This window comes from Equus caballus, chromosome 6, assembly GCF_041296265.1.
Source record: "Equus caballus isolate H_3958 breed thoroughbred chromosome 6, TB-T2T, whole genome shotgun sequence".
NCBI lineage: Eukaryota > Metazoa > Chordata > Mammalia > Perissodactyla > Equidae > Equus > Equus caballus.
Genome location: NC_091689.1, coordinates 50845457 through 50852439, shown reverse-complemented (window position 1 = coordinate 50852439; position 6983 = coordinate 50845457). Strand labels below are relative to the sequence as shown.

The following is a 6983-nucleotide window of genomic DNA, read 5'->3' as shown; positions in this document are numbered from 1 at the left end:
GTCTTTCTGATGTTGGACCCAAGGGTCAGGTGCCTGATGTGTGGCACAGTCCCTTCAATACTTGAGGGAAAGTTTTCTATTTTGTGTATCCCTTCCCAATTGTGGGACACTACACCTGGGGAGGGATCCCTGATGAGACCAAGTCTCTGCCTCTCGTAACCTTCTCCATGGGTCTCTTTTATCATTTATTGTAGAGGCACTGTCCATCCAGTTCTCAGGTCCTTTTCAGAGGGAAATTATTCCATACGGACATGTAAGTTTTTGTGTCCATGAGAGGAAGTGAATTTAGGGTTTTTCTAGCCATCTTCTTGAAATTCTGTCCTGGTTGCTTTCCTACAAGATTTTACTAATTATGAGAAAATACACTATAAATATTTTCATACAGGATTTTGTGTATTTTCAAGTTCTTAATTCACTGTGTAAATATCTTTTCCTTTCCTCTTTCTCTCCAGATGCATCTTGTACTTTTATGCCCATACTTGGAAGAAGCCCATTCATTGGCAGATTTTAAGATCTCAAACATAAAGTTTAGTTGAAAATAATTAGAAAATACACATTTCTGCATTGCATATCTGATTTCGGGCCTAGTTCATATTGCATTGAGTTGATGTTTGTGGTGGTAGGTTTTATAAAGAAAAAATGTGGAAAACTCTATCCATCAGACTTATAGTTTTGTTTTTCAAGTCAGAATATCATAATTCCTGAACCCTAATAATAAAGTATTTAATTTTGGAATGTGTTATATAAGGCTCTCTAAGAATATACTATGAGAGAAAGACAATAGATGGTTGATCCAGTCTATTACTTGTTTGAGAACAGCTTTCCAAGTAGTAACCCTTGTACTGGCTGACAAGAAGTATTTATTTAAGTCAGTTAATATTTAAAATTACTAGGAAATTTAAACTTTAAAACAGGGGGAAACAAACTTGCTATTGAGGTTGAATATATGTAGTGAGCAAATTCCCAGTTCTGTGCATCATAACCTGGACCCCAGAAATATAACGTGTTCTCTCAAAGCAGTTGTTACAAACGATGCATACGGATGTGTTCAGAAAATTAAACACTGAAATTAAAGTAATTTGGACCTATATTTTATTTTAAATGGAAAACATGATATAAGTCCATTAGCTCAAAATGTAATATGTAAAACTGTATTTTGGCTGACCTCCTGGAAATGACCCTATGTGACATGAGACAAGGTTTTAAGGGCATCAGGAGAAGAGGGAAATCCCACAAAAATCAGCAGTTAAATTTACCTATGATTTTTACTTTTTAGAAGAACTTGAAGAAGACCTAAAAGAGTAGGTGATGGTAAAGTTAGTTGAGACCTTAAAGATGGTGAAGATATGACACTTACAAGATGGACAGACGTGATTATTGGGCCACCAAGGACAAATTACAAAAACAGAATATGTAGCCTGAAAGTGGAATATGTGCCTAAATACCCAGAAGCTCTCTTATCCATAAAATTTGTGAACAAAATTAATATGAATGGAATAAATAATACCAATGGAATATTGGATGCACAGAGCACACCACTGTAAGCAAAATAGAAAATTTGTATAGCATTAAAGTTGTAGTCTAAGAACAAAGACATCTAATCCTGTGGAATGAAAATATGATGCTTCCACAATCACCAGAAAGACAATTATATAATTAGATTTAGAAGATCTCAAGTTTGTCTTAAATCAATGACTTCTACACATGTTAAAGTCTTGATTAATAATGACAATGAAAAACACCTACGTAGTGAGTAAGAGAACTCCAGCTAGTAAATATGACCTATAAAACTTTAAGACTATATTTAATATATGTGCATCTATTATATTTTCAGATATTGGAGGGAAAAAATGCAGAAAATTTTTTTCCTCTTATCAAAGCACTATTGTTTAAATAAAAAACTTGGGTACTCAAAGTGGAACCCTTGTTTAAAAGATGAAAGCTTAGAAGTGTCAGATTTCTGTAGAAAGATATATGTTTCTGAAAACTATCCTCAAGCAGGAAAAACATCAATGACAGGCTTTATTCATCTTGCTTAGTGAAAGAATGGCAAATTGTTTAAAGTAGTAAGTACAACAAATATCACAAAATGCATTAATTTTGGAAGTGGTGTGGTTGCTAACCAGCAGTATTGTTGCTGATAAATAATCACATCAAAAATACATTCAAAATTGTTTTCATATGCACACACATGTATGTGTGTGTGGAGTGTGGAGGAATTTCTGTTAAATGTAGCTCCTGTGTATTATATATAACATTAATGGTAAATATTTATTTAAAATCTTTCTTAGCAAATCATACATTTTTTTTTAGGAAGATTAGCCCTGAGCTAACTGCTGCCAATCCTCCTCTTTTTGCTGAGGAAGACTGGCCCTGAGCTAACATGCATGTCCTTCTTCCTCTGCTTTATATGTGGGATGCCTACCACAGCACGGCTTTTGCCAAGTGGTGCCATGTCCGCACCCAGGATCTGAACTGGTGAACCCCGGGCCGCCGAAAAGTGGAACGTGCAAACTTTACCACTGCGTCACCGGGCCAGCCCCAACAAATCATATTTTTGAGTTTTAGTGAAGCCAACAAAAATTAAATAGGTGTATATCTAGGTAATCTTGAGATTTTTTAGTTTTAAATGTAAACAAAATGTGGAAAGTCTCCTCAGAGCCTGTGTCATTTCTATTATATTGATCTAATATATTTGTCATAGCTTACAGAGGCAGCAACATCAGAATTATTGTATCTTTTAATATGAACATGTCTATTTATGATCTTATTCTGTAATATATCTTGTGAATTAAACCTGTAGGGTTTTAGAGAACAATTTACCAAATTAATTTAATGTCTACTTTACAGAAGGAGGAATCCTAAGTATTATATTTTGAATTTGATTTCACCAGAAATATTACTAATTATATCATATTAATTGCAGGCATTTTTCCCCATTCAAATGATTAGAGCCAAATGCTTTTTAACACTAATTAGGATTAATTTTACCTATATACACACACAGCCTTCACCTCAGCAAATATATAACTCTGAAGTTGAAAGGTTATGCATATTTTTTACCAAGTGACTTGAGACTTGAGGTCACTATGTTTTACTTCAAAGGACAGGATACTCTACTATGTTAAAAGTCCTGTTTTCTTATGAGTTCCCTGGGGAAAATAGAAAGATGATCTGGTAATATCTCTTTTAAATTTGGAAACCTTAATCATTTGTCTCATACTTCACTCCAATATAAGCAAACAAATACCATGATATTCAAAATATCAACTTGACTGCCCAAACTTATGCTTTAAAGTAAAGAGAAAAAATTGACCTTAGATATATATTATAATGCCTAGTCACTTGAAAGTACAAGGATAAATTTCTCAAGCGTACCCCTTTCATGTTTTTGTCAAGCTCATTTAAACTTAAAGTTTTTATTTTTTGAGGAAGATTACCCCTGAGCTAACTGCTACTAATCCTCCTCTTTTTGCTGAGGAAGACTGGCCCTGAGCTAACATCCGTGCCCATCTTCCTCTACTTTATATGTGGGATGCCTACCACAGCATGGCCTGCCAAGAGGTGCCATGTTTGCACCCTGGATCCAAACCAGCAAACCCTGGGCCGCTGAAGCAAAACGTGCGCACTTAACCACCATGCCACCGGGCCAGCCCCTAAACTTAAATTTTTGAATGACATGAGCAAGATGGCCAAATGAGATATTTTTTACTCATATCCCTCCAACAACAACAATTTGTCACTCATCCATGGACTGTAATGCCTTTATGGGAGCTGTGTGATCCTAGTAAGACACTGTGAAACTTCAGTGCAGTTCATGAATGAGGAGCACTGGTTTGAGAAGACCCCACAACCAGGTGGCTGACTGGCTAAGCAAAGTCCAGGCTATACACCTTGAAACAGCTCTATACTCCTCAGTAATCACTCACAGTCTCGTTTGGCTTTGGTTCTCTCACCATCATCATACATCAAGGGACCTAGGAGGAGTCTTGCTCTTCTGTGTAACAGGTAAGAAGCATACAAACCTTACTCTGGGCTGTGGACCCTGAAGTTGTCCATCAACTGGCTCCAGCCTTTCTCTTCCAAGACTGAGTAGCCCCTGGAGAACACTGATTAACGATCACTCACAGATGTGAGAACCTTTATAGAAGTCCAGGAGTACAGCAAAGAAGCTCCAGGAGTACAGCAGAGAAAGTGCAGTATACCGTTAGATCCAAAATTCTGATATTGGGTGCATTGGAGATGGTAAAACGAACAATTTGACTTTGCCTCCATCACCTTTCCCCCACGACAGAGTAACTCAATAATAAGAAATCCCTCCTAGGCCTATGATTTCTACCTAAGGGGAAAGTGAGTATGTGAGTGAGCTGTCAGCTCTCCCAGCCATGTGGGATGCCATCAAAGAGGCTCATTTCCCTCTCACCACATTTGGAGTACTGAGTCAATAACTACACAACTGGGGGTGGTGAGCAGAGGGGAGAACAGCACCCAGGGCTCAGAACAGAAGGTATCAAAAGAATATGGGTCCTTGGGGCTGGCCCCATGGCCGAGTGGTTAAGTTCGTGTGCTCCGCTGCAGGCGGCCCAGTGTTTCATTGGTTCAAATGCTGGGTGCAGACATGGCACTGCTCATCAAACCACGCTGAGGCAACATCCCACATGCCACAACTAGAAGGCCCCACAATGAAGAATATACAACTATGTACCGGGGAGCTTTGGGAAGAAAAAAGGAAAAAATAAAATCTTTAAAAAAAAGTAAAACAAAGAATATGGGTCCTACAGACTGCTTCAGAGACTCCATTGAGAAGCCCATCCATGAGCCTTTGGAGATGCCTTACCTGCAAACCCCTCCCATGGGCACCCCAGCACTCTACATGTCTTACCCGTACACCTCCACACCACAAAGCCAGCTCCCTGTCTGTGCTGCTGATGGTGACAAGAGTAAGCTTTTGCAGGTGGCTAGTGAGCAGGTGCAGAAAGCCAGCCTGAATGTGGGGACATGGGAGAGACCACAAACTAAGCATACAGCACCACCTTGCGAAAACAAAAAGGGAGGCTGTCAACACTCAGCTGGGTTGGGCAGAATCAAGAGAAGGCATATAAGCTTAAGAATTCTGAAACAAGACAGAGCTGGAAGTGCGGAGCAGGCACATCTATAGAAGGGCTGAGAAAGACTCAGAATCCTTAGTGGGCTGATGGAAAATGTTTCTCTCCTAAAGACAGTTAGTAAAGTCTGGAGGAGGTTGCTGCTTCTTAAAATGTGAAGACAACAATGAAAGACTTCAAGAAACACTTAAAGTAAAGGAAAGATTGTAGCACCAAAGGAACACAATATTTTTTCAGTCACTGACACAAAAGACTTGGAGGTCTCTCTTTTAATCCAGAAAGAATTCAAAATAGCTCTTTTAAGAAACTTCAGTGACCTACCAGAAAACACAGAAAGACAATTCAACCAAATCAGGAAAACAATACATGAATAATACATGAAGAAAATCAGAAGTCTTAAAAAAAGATAGAAATCATAAAACAAAACAAAGCAAATTCTGGAGTTGAAGAGTAAAATGAATGAAATGCAAACCACAACATCACCAGCAGAATGGATCAAGGAGGGTAAAGAATCTGTGAAGTAGAAGACAGGATTTTGGAAATTATCCAATCAGAGAACAAAGAAAAAGAAATGAAAAAGAGTGAAGAAAGCCTACAGAAACTATGAGAGACCATCAATAGACACAATCTGAAAATTATGGGAGTCCCAGAAGGAGAAAAAAGGGAGAAGGGGGCAGAAAGCTTATTTAAATAAATAATGCGGCCAGCCCTGATGACCTAATGGTTAAGGTTTCACACTTTCTGCTCCAGCTGCCTGGGTTCATTTCCCCGTCATGGAACCACACCACTTGTTTGTCAGTTGCTGTGCTGTGGTGGCAGCTCATAGAAGAACTGGAAAGATTTGCAACTAGGATATACAACCATACTTGGGGCTTTGGGGAGAAGAAAAGAAAAGAGAAAAGTTTTGCAACAGATATTAGCTCAGGGCAAATCCTTCCTTTCAAAAAAAAAAAAAAAAAAGAAAGAAAGAATGGGTGAGAATTTTCCAAATATAAGAAGAGATTTGTCTATCCAAGTTCACTCAGTTCATAGATCTCCAAACAAATTCAACTCAAAAAGATCCACTCCAAGTCACATGGTAGTAAACTAGTCAAAAATAAAATATAAAGAGAGAATCTTAAAAACAGCAAGAGGAGAAGCTTGCCGATTATGAGGGAACCCCCATAATGTTATCTTCAGATTTTACATAAGACACTTTATAGGTCATGAGAGAATGTGGTGATATATTCAAAGTTCCAAAACAAAGTGCCAACCAGGAATATTCTACCTGGCAAAGCTATCTTTCAGAAATGAAGAGGATATAAAGACTTCTTCAGATAAGCAGAAGATGAGACAGTTCATCACTAATGGACCCACCTTACAAGGAATGCAGAAAGGAGTTTTTCAATGTGAAATGAAAAGATGCTCATTGAAAAAAATTGAAAATATACAACACAATGATAAAGGTAAGTATATGGGAAAATTTAGAAAAATCTAATACTGTGATATGCTGATGTGTTAACGACATAACTCCTGCACAAAATTAAAGCACAAATTTGTAATGAATAAGCAATATAAAAAGAAGTAAATTAAGACATTAAAAACATAAAAGGGGGAGTAAAACAGTACATATTTTTATGTGACTAGAGTTAAGTAGTTATTAGCATAAGATAGACTGTTATACCTATAAAATATTCTGTGTAGTCCTTGTGGTAACCACGAAGCAAAAACAACTTTAGATATTCAAAAGATAAACAGAAGGGAATCAAATCATACCATGACAGAAAAATCAATTCACAAATGAAAACAGCAAGAGTGGAAGAAAGAAACAAAAAACTGTAAACAACCAGAATGCAATTAATAAGATGGCATTGATAAGTCCTTACCTATCAAGAATTA

General features: G+C 37.5%; 1 pseudogene; it reads left to right on the top strand.

Annotated features, from left to right (window-relative positions):
- Window positions 1-1346: 1346 nt before the first annotated feature.
- On the top strand, window positions 1347-1660 carry LOC100630523 (ubiquitin-conjugating enzyme E2 variant 2 pseudogene; annotated as a pseudogene).
- The last annotated feature ends 5323 nt before the right edge of the window (window positions 1661-6983 follow it).